The sequence below is a fragment of the Enhydra lutris genome, unplaced genomic scaffold (genome assembly GCF_002288905.1).
Source record: "Enhydra lutris kenyoni isolate GAN:26980312 unplaced genomic scaffold, ASM228890v2 scaffoldscaffold3, whole genome shotgun sequence".
Taxonomy (NCBI): domain Eukaryota; kingdom Metazoa; phylum Chordata; class Mammalia; order Carnivora; family Mustelidae; genus Enhydra; species Enhydra lutris.
In genome coordinates, this window is record NW_019154087.1 from 66,740,781 (window position 1) to 66,755,845 (window position 15,065).

The following is a 15,065-nucleotide window of genomic DNA, read 5'->3' on the forward strand; positions in this document are numbered from 1 at the left end:
CTGCTCTGCCTACTTGTGATCTGTCAAATAAATAAATAAATAAATCTTAAAAAAAAGTATTTGAAAATATTTTAAATAGTTTGCTTTGTAATATATTTAATAAGATTATTTTGGGAAGAGTTCCGGAAGCTTCACTAGACTTCCAAAGGAATCTGTAGCATAAAAACTATAGAGATCCTGTTAGTACCTCATGGATAAAACAGCTCAGGTGTGAGGCTTAGCTGTCTCTGGCCTGGTACTGCTGCTGCTTTATTCTTTTCTGGAAAATAGAAGGCACTTTGCAGGTTCAGAAGAGTACAACTGCATGCGGATGCAAGAGAAAAGTCAAAGTATGTCTAAACCTTGTTGAATAAATGACCAGATGGAGAGTCAAAGGACTGGATCTAATACAGGCTTACCTTTACTATCCTCTAACAGGTGTTTTTGTTCACTGAGTCAACCAATATTTGAGGACCTATGATGTGCCAGAGCCTGAGCGTGGCCTTGGAGAAGGGTTTGGTTCTGTCACTCATTGGGTGAGTGACCTTGAACAAGTTATATCTCTAAGCCTTAGTGTCATACTCTGTAAGAGGGAGATACTGATCATTAATTTCATAGGGTTATTAAAAGGATTAAATAAGAGAATGAATGTAAAGTTCTAAAAACACATAATGATAATAGATACTGTGAATCACCATTTTGTCCATAAGGTCTTGCATCAATGGTATTGTTAGCTGTGAAAGAAAAGCATATAAAATTGTCTTTGCTTCTAGAGGAAACAATTCTAAGAACGCTTTTAAGAATGGAAATGAGTCTGGGGCACCTGGGTGGGCTCAGTTGGTTAAATGTCTGCCTTCTTCTTAGGTCCTGGGATAGAGTCCTGCATCAGGCTCCTTGCTCAGCAGGGAGCCTGCTTCTCCCTCTCTGCCTTTGTTGCTCTGCCTGCTTGTGTGCGCTCTCTCTCAAATACATAAATAAAATCTTAAAAAAAAAAGGAATGGAAATGAGCCTGCTTGACTAGATTCTTGTTGGCTAAAATTTGACAGTTAAGGAAATTCCTATGACAAGTACATCTTTTCTTTTTGGTCTTTTGATGGTGCTTATTACCTGTGGCACAAAGCAGAAAAGAATTCTGCCACGGCTGATAAAATGTTTAGTTTACTTTGTCACCTATTAAAGATATCTTTGCCCTTAAATGCTTTTGCTTTTGAAGCATTATTGACACAATTGGAAAAGTCATAAAAAGGGGGATTATGAAAATATATGAAAGTTAAAATTGCATCAGTGTGTGTCAAAGACTCATCAGTAACCTTACTAAACCATTCTTCATGTATATTATTTTAGAAACTATCAGGAGATCTATCATAATTATGATTTAAGAGTGCCACTCTACAGTTCTTTTTCCTGATACTTTATTTTCTTTATTTTCTAAAAGGCTATTTTCTAGGCATTCTTTTATTTTGGCTTTTAATTTTGGTCATTCACAGGCATAAACCATTGTAAAGACAGTAATGACCACCAGGTTGTGCTCTAGTTCCACAGTGGAAAAACATAAGCTGGGTCTGTGAAGAATTCTCTTAGGTCTTAGCTAGCAATATTATTTCTGTTTTTTGAAGCCTGGGGTGGTGGTTGTGGGGGAGACAAGTATTTAAGAGGAAAAAAAAAAAAAGACTTTGCTGAGAATAAAGAATTTTAAATTCACAATTATTTAAAAATTGATATCCAGCAAAAAAGGTTTTCTCTGAGAACATTGTTATGTTATTACTTTTAGAAAAAGTTGCATCAACCCAGTCCGTTAGTTAAAACCATTTTCTGGATGGAAAAATACATTTTAAAATTCTGTCAAAAATTTTGTTTTCTATATTCTCAGGCTATTGATGGATAAGACTATATTTTGAGTATTAAGATGAGATATATTTTATTTAAAATTATATTAGTATCTTCGATATAAATCAGGCTTCAGAAAATATATGACCATTTCAACTTGAAAACAACTTTTTTCTGGGGTAAGCTCTTTTTTTCTTTTCTGCTCTTGTTTTTCCCAAACGTCAATATTTATGAGTCAGGGGTTGTGGGAAATGTTACCTAGGGCTACAAGGGGCCAGAGTTTGCCCTATTCTATCCCAGGGGAGTTGAGTATGAGTGCCAGAGGGCAGTGTTTGGCTGGAAGGACCCAATTCCTTCTTTCTGTGTACCCTGTGGTCTGCCCTTTGAAGTGAAAGAAAATTCTGTACTCAGCGCAGCTTCATAAGATGTCAATTTAAGATGAACAATGCATACAAGTTTCTGTATATCCTTTTAGCTTAGAAACAGACACAGACTTATAGAAAACAAACCAAAAAAGCCAGAATTATGCAATTTATTTTGAGATTTTGTGAGCTCCTCAGATAACATATTAAGTCAAAATTTCTAGATAAGATAATTTTTTTGGCCACATCACTGTCAAAACATCAATCACTTGAGCTTTAATCCCTTTTAGAATTTTGGGGGGGGTGTTATTTTGGGTGATGAATGGAGAGACAGAAGACAATGAGAATGAAACTCTGCAGAAATAAGGTAAGAACCTCACAAAATATTAGTAAATTATAGAGCCTGTATTTATTTGGAAAATGGATTGTTATCCATCAGGATAATGAAAAAAAAATCATTACTTAAACCAGGTGCTTTATTTTACTTTCTTTCCTTTCAAATTATTAGTCAGTAGGGGCTGAACAAGAAAATAAAAGGTAAAAATGAACAAGCTTCACTAGGCAGAATAAAACTAGGAGATTACTGGAAAATTGAGGCCATTAACAACAATAACAGCAACAACAAATCAGAAACACTCTTAAAAACAAAAAAAGTCACCAATTTAAATATGTCTCTAAGGTCAAATGAAATGCCCTGGTGTTGATTCTCAACTTCCTCTTATGTTTTATTTGAAGGATCTCCTCTTTATCCTTTTCCTAAGTTAAATCTTTAACCTATAACCTCCATAGATGATTAAGGCTGCGAGTGTTTTTTTAAACTCAGAATCATGATTTTTTTTCCATTTGCTTTATTCATTTCAACAGTTCTTCATTTAGCTTGCTTTATTTTTATATCTCCCACCCAGCACTTAACCGGTTCAAGCACTTAACTGGTTTCCAAAGGTTCCTTATATAAATAACTCAATAAAAATTCATTGAATATTTTATTTTCCCAGATCGGGAGGTAATTGCACTATTTCATTTTGCAGAAAATTATGGCAAAGAATTTTGAGATCAATGGAAAAAAATTAGGTGGAATGATAGCATCAGTTTTTGGGGGGAGAAAAAAAAAAAACCACAGGAGTGTGATCTTTGACTTTTCTCTCTGCCCCCGTCAGCTAATTCTGAGTGCGTTTCTTCTACTTTCCAGTGGTATGCCAGCATTCTGCTGTTTAAATTCCCCAAGCCTCAGTTTCTTCACCTATAAATGGGGCTAAAAGTATTTACTTCAGAGATGTGGAGAGGATTAAATTAGTAACCTGTTCAGTCTTTGTGTACAATAGGTGCCCAGCATACAAGAATTTCCTTCTCCCTTTCATCAACAGAAATACAAAAATAAAATACAGACTTACCTATATTATTTATCTCTATGTGGGTGACATACAAAACTCATTTAAATCAATTTGTACAGTGCCCAACATTCTAGTACATTCTATTTTTGCAACCCAATCATAAACATGCTTAATGAAATTAGCTTTGGAGGGATGTCTGGGTGGCTCAGTTGGTTAAGTGTCTGCCTTCAGCTCAGATTGTGATGCCAGAGTCCTGGGATGAGTCTCACAATGGGGGGGGGGGGGACCTTGCTCAGTGGGGAGCCTCTTCCTCCTTCTGTCTACCACTTCCCCTGCTTGTGTTCTCTCTCTTTCTCTCTGATAAATAAATAAATAAATAAATAAATAAAATCAATCTTAAAAAAAAAAAAGAAATTAGCTTTGGAAAATAACACTTTGAAACCAAAAGGATAAATTCTAAAGAGCAGAGTTAATTTTTGAATATTTTGTTAATATCCATATGTACATTGAATATACTTTTATCTCTTAGGCTTAGCATATACATTGACTTTCAGATTATATAGCCATATGAACATTTTGTTTTGGAAGATATCATAAAAGCAGAGTTCTATTAAGGTATTTTGGATTTTGCCCTTCTGTTCACTCCAAAGATCAAATTGTTAGATTATATCCTGGCATAAGCTGAAAAACAGCCAACTCCCAAATCTAGTCATTGTTAACATGGGTTTCTGTGAAAATCAAGTAGGATAGCCTGTTTTTCTTAAAACAAGACCAAACCCTCCATGGCTCAGTTGGTTAAGTGTCTGACTTCAGCTCAGGTCATGATCTTGGGGGTCCTGGGATCAAGCCCTGCCTAGGTGACTCTATACTCAGCAGGGAGTCTGCGTCTCCCTTTCCTTATTCCTCTGCTCCTCCCCCACGCATGTTCTTTCTGTCTCTCTCTCCCTCTCAAATAAATAAATAAAATCTTAAAAAAAAAAAACCCACAACCCAAATCCTCCATATATTCACAGGAAAGTCCTCCTTTTCAGGAGTTGCTTTGGAGGTCTAGATACTTCTTTCAACTATACTGCTATTGTTCTAAATATTTTAGGAAATTTTTTTGGAATTACCACTGAAAATAATTAAGGAATCATATTAAAGAAAAAGCTAGTCTTCTTATATTTTAGTCACTTCTTATTTAGGCTAAAGCAGTTCTATCCAGTTAATTACCGTTTGCTTTACTGAGTGATTTGGTTGTTTCTGAAAATGAAGTTTATACTGATGAGAAACACACATATATTTTTAACCATTAAGGATAATTGAAGCAATTCCCTCAGCGTGTGAAGAAAGGCAGTTCCTCATTGAAGTTCCAAAATCCTTTTGAACAATAGCAATATCCTTGGAATGTTGCTACCTATTTAAGGGAGACATCATTTATTTGTATGGATAAATTCAGGTGTATTTGTTAAAATCCAGTGACCTCACCTTGTAGTCATGTTTTTTGAATGTAAATATTTATGCTGTTAAATAGGGATCCTTATGGACTGACAGATCCATAAAAAGAGAAATGGTGTTATTTAAAAAAGAATCATGAATTTTTAACCAGAGTCCACTGTGTTCAGTTACAAACCTCAGAAACTTCTAAAAAGGAGAAAACTATAAAGGCTTTTGTACTCAAGACTGGGCCTATGGTCTTTCTTTTATCCTCACATGGATTTGTTTATGGAGTTACCGAGGCTTGTGTATATGATTAAATCTAAGCTAGTCATCATGGAATAAAATTATAAAGACTACGCAGTCCGTATTTTGAAACAGGAGCAGGAAAGGCACATGAACTCATTTGAGGATGAATCTAGACTTTGATCTCGGCAAAAATAGAAATAGTAACAGGATAGAAATAAAGACTAAAAATATTTACAACCTCTTTGCGTTTGGTTATTAATAAAAATAGGAACTGAGTAAAAATGAAGATCTGAAAAAGTAAAGCTTTCTGCTTATGTAGGTTCGTTAGACCTAATAAAGCTGTGGGAGCTTGTAGCACATAAAATCTCCTGCGCAGGCTGAAACCCTCAAGTGGGGCCTCCAGGCTTCAGTGTTTCAGAACGACTCCTGCGGCCTGAGCCCTGCTGGCATGCCATTCTCAAACCCTTTAGACTGGGGGTCTGCCAAACTGCTCGTTTCCCATAAAACTTAGCAGACTTGCAGTCTGGGCTGGCCATCTGTGTAGCACATTCCCAGTAAAGCTATGTATCCTTTCAAATTACCCACATTGTAGAAACCAGTATCCAAGCAAACCTGGGATCCTTTGATAATTCAGTCGCTATGCTGGGCGAACTGTGAAGGCAGTATCTTTGACTCACATTTGATTAGGAATGTTCTTTTTCTGGAAATGATTTTGGAAATTGAAATGGTGTCCATTTCTTTTTCCTATAAATACTGTCTTTTTAAATAAAGCCCGTGAATAATTTACTCTGCTGCCAGAGATGTGCTTGCTTTTATTTTCGTCAAGACCTAAAGTGTCAGGGGACAAACATCTTTGTGTCCCTCAGGGCTGTGTGACCTTATGACTCCCATGGTTTTGCCAGGTCACTTGCAGGGAAGGAAGGCCTCTCTGCTGGGGGAGATGGGCCCTCTGAAATGTCCTCACAGTCTCCTTCCTGGCTTGATGCTAGCTTGTGTTTGGCTGCCTTAAAGCTCTATGGAAAGAAAGAATAACATTAAGTGGAATGTCTGGGGGAGATAGATCACAGATGAGTTCCCTAAATCTTGGTAAAATAAAATAGTTAAATAGAAAGTTGGTGTAATTTTTAAAAAAGATTTTTATTTATTTATTTGAGAGAGAGAGTGAGAGCCAGAGAGATCAAAGAGGAAGAGGGAGAAGCAGGCTCCCCACTGAGCAGGAAGCCCAGGGTGGGGTTCAATCCCAGGACCCTGAGAGCATGACCTGAGCGGAAGGCAGATGCTTGACCAACTGAACCACCCAGGCACCCTGAAAGTTGGTGTAATTTTAAAGATACATCAAATGTTTATGTCACAAAATATATTCTACTTTCCATTTTCACCTTCTAACATTTCTCTTTAGCTAAGTGAAGGAAGCCAGATCCAGAAGGTCACATAGTGTATGATTCCATTTATATGAAATCCCCAGAATAGACAAATATATAGAGACAGAAAGCAGATTAGTGGTTTCCAGGGGCTGGGGACTGGGGAGCAGGGAATCAGTATGGGGTTTCCTCTTGAGATGTTGCAAAAGTTCTGGAAATAAATAGTGGTGATGGCTATGTGATATTGTTAAGGTACTTAATCTCATTAAATTGTACATTTTAAGATGGTTAACATGGTAAATTTTATGCTGTGTGTATTTTACCACAATACAACAGAAATTTTTTTTCTTAAGTACAAGTTAAATGCAATAGGTGGAACAATTGTTAAGTCATTTGCACTCATCAATATCTATGTAGTAATTTTTAGGGGAATCAAGCAGTCTCTTTGAAAGACTGCGATTATTGGACAAAGCCAGAAAATTGTGAGAAACAAGAAAAGCTATGGTAAAACATGTGAGGAAAAGATGAGAAATCAGCTCAAGGTAAATTGACTTGTGTGTTGCTTAATTTTATATGTCAGCTTGACCTGGCCCTGAGGTGCCCAGACAGTTGGTTAAACATTCTATCCAGGTATATCTGTGAGGATGTTTCTGAATGAGGTTAACACGTGAATCAGTAGACTGAGTAAAGCAGATTGTTTGCCAGCCGCCCTCACCCCCTCAGTATGAGTGGGCCTCACCCCATCTGTCAAAGGCCTGAATAGAATAAAAAGTCTGAGAAAGAAAGAATTCTGTCTTTTGGCTGGCACTTCAGTCTTCTCCAGCCTTTGGATTTGAACTCAGAATGAAACTTGCATGTTTGGTTCTCTTGGGTCTGTCTCTCAAGTTGCCAACTGTAGATATTGAGACTTCTCAGTCTCCATAATTGCACAAGCCAATTACTTATAACCAATTAATCAATCAGTCTCTCCATATCATTCATATATATATATATATATATATATATATATATATATATAAAATTATATATGAATATATGAAGTGGGGGTGCTATTGTAACAAGTACCTAAAAATGTGGAAGATGCTTTAGAACTGGGAAATGAGTAAAGGCTGGAAGAGTTTCGAGGTACATGCTAGAAATATGGACATTAAGGATGATTCTGGGAAGTCTCAGATGGAAATGAGGAACATCTTATTAAAAAATGGAGGGAAAGTGATCTTTGTTAAGAAGTGGCAAAGAATTTATGTTCTAGTGTTTTATGGAAGATAAAGCTTGTGAGTGATGAAATTAGATATTTACCTGAGGAGATTTCTAAGCAAAGTGTAGAAGGAGTGGCTTGACCCCCCTGACTGAAGAATGAGAGAACAGAGATGTGAGAGAAGGGTAAAATGAGAGAAGAGCCAGATGACTTGCTGAAGGAATTATTATGTAAAAAATAACCAGAACTTGAATATTTGGAAAATTCTCACCTGTCCATATTGCAAAAAAATGACAAAAAGCATGTTCTGAAAAGAACACTAAGGGAATGAATGTACTATCACTTGATAAAAGTTAGAGGATTATAGAAGAAACACTGCCAGTTTGAACTGAAGGGTTAGAGATGGGACAAAATGAAAAAAAGGCTACCAGAGTTCTTGGATTCTATAAGACAAGATAATAGACCTAGTTGGCTGTGAATGTGTGCTATTCTTCAAGGAAAGGGAAGAATGACCCAGAAGGAGATCCAGAGATCATGAGGACTACCACAACCATCAGAGGTCCAGAGGCAAGTCTCTCTCTTCCTCATTTTCAAAGGGTAGGCCTACCTCTCTTGTTTTTTTATTGTACCAAGAAGATCCCATTCATGCCTCAGGAGTAGAGCTGACCTATGGAACATTAGGAGCTCCCCCCAACTCTAAATGTTGGGGTGCAACTCCTGTCTGGCAAAGCCTTAGAGGTGGAACTGCTGTCCCAGTGAATTCTGAGTGCAGGCTGTTAAACCAAAGAGGATGTCTCATGTCTTAAGAGCTGATGGAATTTGCCTTGCTAGGCTTTAGAGTTAAGGACCACCACTTTTCCCCCTTTCCTATTTCTCCCTCTTGGAATGGAAATGTGCCTGTCCCACCATTGTACTTTGGAAGCACATCACTTGTCTCATTTCATAGGTTCACAGCTGGAAAGGAATTTTGCCTGAGGAAGAATCATCTCTCAAGTTTTACCCATATCTGATTTAGATGATATTTAAATAAGACTTTGGACTTTAGACTTTAGAAGTCGACACTGGAATGAGTTAAGAGTCATAGAGCCATTGGGATGGAATGAATGTGTTTTGTGTGCAGAAAGGGCATGACTTTTGAGGGGCTAGGGGTGGAATGTTATGGACTAAATATTTGTGTCCCCCTCCCCCTCAATTCTTATGTTGAAGCCTTTACCTCCAATGTGATGGTATTTGGAGTTGTGGTCAATGGAGGTATGTAGATTAGATGAAATCATGAGGATGGGGACTTTATGATGGGATTAGTGCCCTTAGAAAAAGGAGGAGATCTCTTGCTCCCTCTGAGCACAGAGAGAAGGCCACAGGAAGATGTAGCCCCATGGTAGCTGTCTGCTACTCAAGTGGAGAGAGCTCTCACCACTCACTGACCCTGCTAGCAATTTGATTTTGCCTTTGTAGGCTCCAGACTGTGACAAATAAATTCCTGCTAAACCACCCAGTCTATGACATTTTGTTATGGCAGCTTTGGCTGACTAAGATGCCTGGTGTGTCTCAGTAGGAAAGGAACAGAACAAGAATGAAGGTGCGCGTGAGGTGGGAGCACGTTAAAGGCAAACCTGCTCTCTTGAGTCTGTTCGGGGCTGGTTGTACCTTGGAACAGGAGATTTTAGATTCATGCAACCATTTGAATTTATCAAAGTGGCAGTTCCTCTTTCTAGGCTTCTCCTCAACAAAGTTCACCAGGTGTGGAAGCCATGCCTCCCCAGTGCTAGTCATTAAACAGGGTGGCTGAAGAATCACCTGTCCAGATTATCCCTAGGAGACCGAAATCAGTCAAGTGAATATGTGTTTGAAATTCTTTGACAGAAGATGATCATGTTCCTCCAACCAAATTCCTGGGTCATTAATGCACCATAAAGTATTTGGAATTATTGCAACTATGCTTGTTTATTTTACTGATGATTGCTCCATGTATTCTTGCTGCTGGAAGGTGAGGTGTGGGAAGAGAAAGATAATCGCTCACATATGTTTGCATGGAGAAAAACAAAAACTCCCAGCTACGCATCTATTTTCAGCAAACATTTAGGGTCAAATGACTATGCAGTATTTGTCTCTGAGGAAATGCTGTTGGTTTGAATGAGTACCTCAAATGGGGACATTTCAGAAGTCCCATTGCGACGTTTTGTGGAATTATAAACTAATAAGGTGGCAAATCTGACAGAGGTTTCCTTTTGGGAGCTTCCTGGTGGTATAGGCAGCAGTGTGGCCCTGGTAATCTAGCTCTCACCTTATCTTCCGTGGCTTGCCTCCTCTTCATCCTCTTCCCTCCCCGCTCCCTGTCCCTACAAAGCCCCCTTGCTGCAGCCATTGAACTACAGGGGTCCTTTGAAGAGTCCTACATGGATATCCTTGGCCTGGAAGTTCTTCTTGCCTTTCTGTTTGGCACAATCCCTTCAACCTCCAAACACCCCATGACATTCTATAAGCTATAAGAAAGCTCAGAAAGAACATCACACTGGCCAGCAATGACTGCTAGAAACAACTCTTTGGAGAATCTAATTTGGCTTTCTTCCTGGATCTTTTCTTTAGATCCATTTGAATTCTTTTTTTTTTTTTTTAAAGATTTTATTTATTTATTTGACAGAGATCACATGCAGGCAGAGAGGCAGGCAGAGAGAGAGAGGAGGAGGCAGGCTCCCTGCCGAGCAGAGAGCCCGATGCGGGGCTCGATCCCAGGACACTGGTACCATGACCTGAGCTGAAGGCAGAGGCCCCAACCCACTGAGCCACCCAGGCGCCCCAGATCCATTTGATTTCTTAATGGAACTTGGTAGAAAATCGCACATGAATGCGTTTTGTAAGAGCAGATTCCCTGAGGATGCCTGATCTCAAAGATGCTGGGAGAGAATCTGGAACTCCTGAGTTCTGGCATGGAGGCCTGACCAGTTGTCTATGGAAGCCACAGAGTCATCCTCAGAATGTGCATTCTCCCCACCCAGCTGGGGAAGCCTGAGTGTGGTTCTGGCAAGGGGAATGGAGAAGAAAAAAGAAAGCCCACCTCTTGTGCTATTATTACCTACCTCTGAATAGTGAGATCAAAGTGGTTTGTTTGTTCAACTAGTTTGTTTTTCAGTGAAGTGTTTGTTTATTTTGAGGTAGCTCCTTTGGAGGGATTAAGGGCAAAGCAGAGTGGAAATTACTTGTTTCTTCCATGTAATCCTATAATAACTACAAGTTTGTTATTGTCTTTTGGTTCCCACAAGAGGTTTGTATTCATGTGTGTGTTTATTGAGATGTGGGGAGACAGGAAGATGAGTATCGAGGAATTGAACCATGAGAAAGCAAGAAGAGGAAAATAGGGCATGCTGTGGCAGAAAGTGAAATAAAGGGGAAATATATACAGCAGTACCTGGGAAAAGGGATGAGAAACTCACAAAAGATAGTGGGGAGAAAACCTAAGGGCATGTAACATAGTCAGTCATGAGAAGGCAGAGCTGAGTTGGATCTCTTTTTTTTGAAGATTTTATTTATTTATTTATCAGAGAGATGAGGAGAGGGAGAGAGAGAGCACAAGCAGAGGGAGTGGCAGGCAGGGGAGAAGCAGGCTCCCTGAGGAGGAAGGAGCCCAATGTAGGACTCGATCCCAGGACCTCAGGATCACGACCTGAGCTGAGGGCAGACACTTAACTGACTGAGCTACCCAGGCATTCCAGAACTGAGGTGGATCTTGAAGAATACTGAATTCATCCTCATTATTTCAAAGATGAGGGAACTGAAGCCCAGGGAGGCTATGTGAATTTAATAGTTGGTTAAGGTGAGAGCTAAGGCCAGCATTTGGGGCTCCTGTCTCTTGAAGTACATACATGGCTGTGTGTGGTAGGTGGAGGTCAGGAGAAGAGAGCTCCCAGCTAAAGACAGGACAGTGATATGATTTTCCTATTCACTATTGTTAAAGAATAATATTTTTAAGTGGCAAATCATGCCTCTGATACAAATATAAAATGAAAATGCATCATGGATTTTATTTAATTTACTAATTGTTAAGGAAACCAGTAAGATGTCACTGGTTGAAAAACTCCAATGCACCATACATTTCTATACATGCAACTAAAGAATGTGGAAAAGATTTGACATAGCTCAGATTTTAACCCGTTAATTACTGAGGGAGTGTGATGAGAACTTACAACTGGTTGAAAGGTGAATTTAAACTACTACACAATGCTACAGGAAAGTGGGAATGCATTCTATCTGACACAACTAATTTGCATTTGTATGGAGAAGAATCATTTGCATTATTTTCAGCTTTCTACAAATTACAGAGTTGTAAAATAGCTCAAAAACGATAAAAGGCAGGGATAGCTGGGAATGGATACATTAAAGACGACACTTGGTAATCTTTTTTTTCTTTCCAAAGTTTTGCACAATTTTTCCCAACAGGAGTACCTCACTGGAGCTGAAGGAGATGTTCCCTCACCTCTTTTGGCTTGCAGCATTGTTAGCAGTGCTGAAATCAGGCTAAGAAAATGGGAGGAATGATGGAATACAACCAAGGTCCTGCTGGAGGCACCTCTGGTCAAAGTACTCCTCTGGCCCTTGCCTCTGCCGGATCCCTGCAACCAGCATTGCTAGACACCCCTGACGGCCACCTGACCCTGTCCTTTTGGACTACACCCTCAAGGCTCAAAGTCTAGGGTAGTGTCATCAAGTTGATCCAGGTCCCATGCTATCATCTATAGTTTTAAACTCCAGCTGCTATGGGCTAGGGAGAAGGACTGTGTGGTGGTTTGGTTTTACTATGGCAAGCCAAGACTCACAATGGGGATTTCCCTCCAAGGAGGAAGGATGTGTGATATATTGGGTTTTTTAAAAAAAAGACAAATATTTACTGAAAATACTATACTAGGGCTACGCAAAACTACTGGAGAGGCTTGAAGCTTTTTCTGGAGAAACAACATAATGAAATGGAAAGGGTAAAGGATTTAGACCCAGATAGATATACACAGGTCTATCCTAGGCTCCATCATTTACCAGCTAAGTTGTGGGAAAATTACAAACCACTCAGCCTCAGTTATCTCATTTATACCACCATTACTGTCTTTCTCATTCAAGATTCTGCATGATCTGGCTCATCGTTATTTTTAATGACTGTATCTTCTACTGCTCTTTTCTTGCTAAAAACTCAGCCCCAGCCCCAGTGGTTTTCTTGTTGTTCTTTGAGTATACAAACATCCTTCTGCCTTGGCCATTTGCAGTTACTGAGTCCCATGCCTGAAAAATGTGCTCCATATGACTTCCTTCATTTAGCTCTAGTCTCAAGTATTACCTTGGCTTTGGTAATGTCTTCTCGGACAACCCAAACAGTGATAACACTTTCCACCTCATACTACCTCTCCCTCCGCCCTGCTTTATTTTTCTCCACCAGTTTTGTTACTTGCCTATCTCCCTTCTCTAAACTGCAGGATCCATGAGAGCAGAAAATCAAGTCTCTTTACACAGAGCTATATCCCTAGCACCCTGAACAATGTCTGGCACATTAGAAGTGCTTGATAATATCTGTTGGATAAATAAATGATTGTAAAGTGTGTGGAATACAGTAGGCACCAAATAAATGCTGGTAATTGCTATTTTTATCAGACTCTTCTTTCTCTTCCCATTTTCTGCCAATCACCACCAGCCTGACTTTCTTTCCCAGAGAACTTCTGATCTGGTAATAAAATTTTATCAGTCCAAGAACTTAATCTAACCATATTTCTCAGATGGGCTACCCAAGACAACCTGAATATTACAGTATTCATTTTAGCAATGACTTTTGGGAGTTCATGTTCATTCTACTCCTTTGTTCTTTAATGTATATGAACTATGGTGGTGGTACCTAATGGTTTATATTGACAGCTGGGCAAAAGCTCATAAGTTTCCTTGAAAGTGTATTTTGAGGTACATGAGAGACACAACATAAAAACATTAGGAAAGGTCACTGTATTGGGATACTCCAGAAAAGTAGAACCAATAAGATATTCATTTATTCATTGAGTGGTATATTTATTATTGGGAATTAACTCACACGATTCGAGAGACTGACAAGTCCCAAGACCTGTAGGGTAAATTGACAAACTGGAAATCTAGGAAAGTTTGAGTCTGTAGGCCATAGAACCAGGAGATTCACTGGTGTGCTTTTAATCTGAAGGCTAGCAGGTTGGAGATGCAGAAAAGCTGGTATGTCAGTTTGGGTCCAATGGTAGGAAAAAAAAATTGATATCTGAGTTTGAAGACTGTTAGGCAGGAATTCTTCTCTTACTTGGGTGAGGGTCAGCATTTTTGTTTTATTCAGGCCTTCAACTGGTTAGATGAGGCCCACCCATCATGAGGGAGGGCAATCTGTTTCATTTAAGTGTAATGATTTAAATGTTAATTTCACCTAAAACACCCTCGCTGAAACACCCAGAATAATGTTTAACCAAACAGCTAGGCACCCTGTGGCCCAATCAAACTGACATATAAAATTAACCATAGTCACTCTATCTTTTGTGTCCATGATTAATTCTTTAGTGTCATGGTATACTTGTTATAAAAAAAATAGTGGGTGGCAACATCTTGAGTAAACAGAGATGTAGGTCAGCAACCTTATATAAGTAAACCCCATTTAGTGTATCTGTGAAGCTCTTAATGTTAAAATTATACAGAGGGATCATGAACAAAATAAAAGTAAGATTGCAAGAAGTTTCTGAGGACCTGCATTCTAGCTATTAACTAGAGATCCGATCTTTCACAATTTCTTTAACTTTTTGGGATTTGCTTTCCTCTTCTGAAAATGAGGAGGTTGGACTAGGTGATTTTTGAAAAATCACATCCAGCTCCAGGATCTTGGATTCTTGTTGAATAAACTGCAAGGGAAGCCCTGTGTGGTGGCTGGCAGTGTACACACAGGGACACATCTTGGGAGTTATGTACTCAGTGTCATCTATGTTTGCAACCGAATGACAAAAATAATTTGGCCTGGTCTTTATTTGTTTTCCATCAGCTGAAAGTAAACAAAGTTTATTCTGGGAAACATCAGATCTTCATGAATTTCCTCATTCAGGTCTCTTCTTGTCCTGGGTACCCTGGCCCCACACGTATTCCAAAATGACTTTCCATCTCACCTGATTACACTTTGATTAAAACTTTTTTTTTTTTTTAAGTTTTATTTTTTTAAAACATATAATATCTTTTTATCCCCAGGGGTACAGGTCTGTGAATCGCCAGGTTTACACACTTCACAGCACTCACCATAGCACATACCCTCCCCAATGTCCATAATCCCACCCCCCCAACCCCCTCCCCCCATTAACCCTCAGTTTGTTTTGTG

The 15,065-nt window shown here is 39.0% G+C and overlaps 1 long non-coding RNA gene across 1 annotated transcript in view; it reads left to right on the forward strand.

The window, feature by feature from the left end:
* Positions 1 to 423: 423 nt before the first annotated feature.
* The window catches only part of LOC111156755, a 64,620-nt gene continuing 49,978 nt past the window's right edge, over positions 424 to 15,065 (forward strand). The window contains exon 1 of the long non-coding RNA XR_002641252.1: positions 424 to 515. This is a non-coding gene — a long non-coding RNA (uncharacterized LOC111156755). The remainder of the gene's footprint in view (positions 516 to 15,065) is intronic.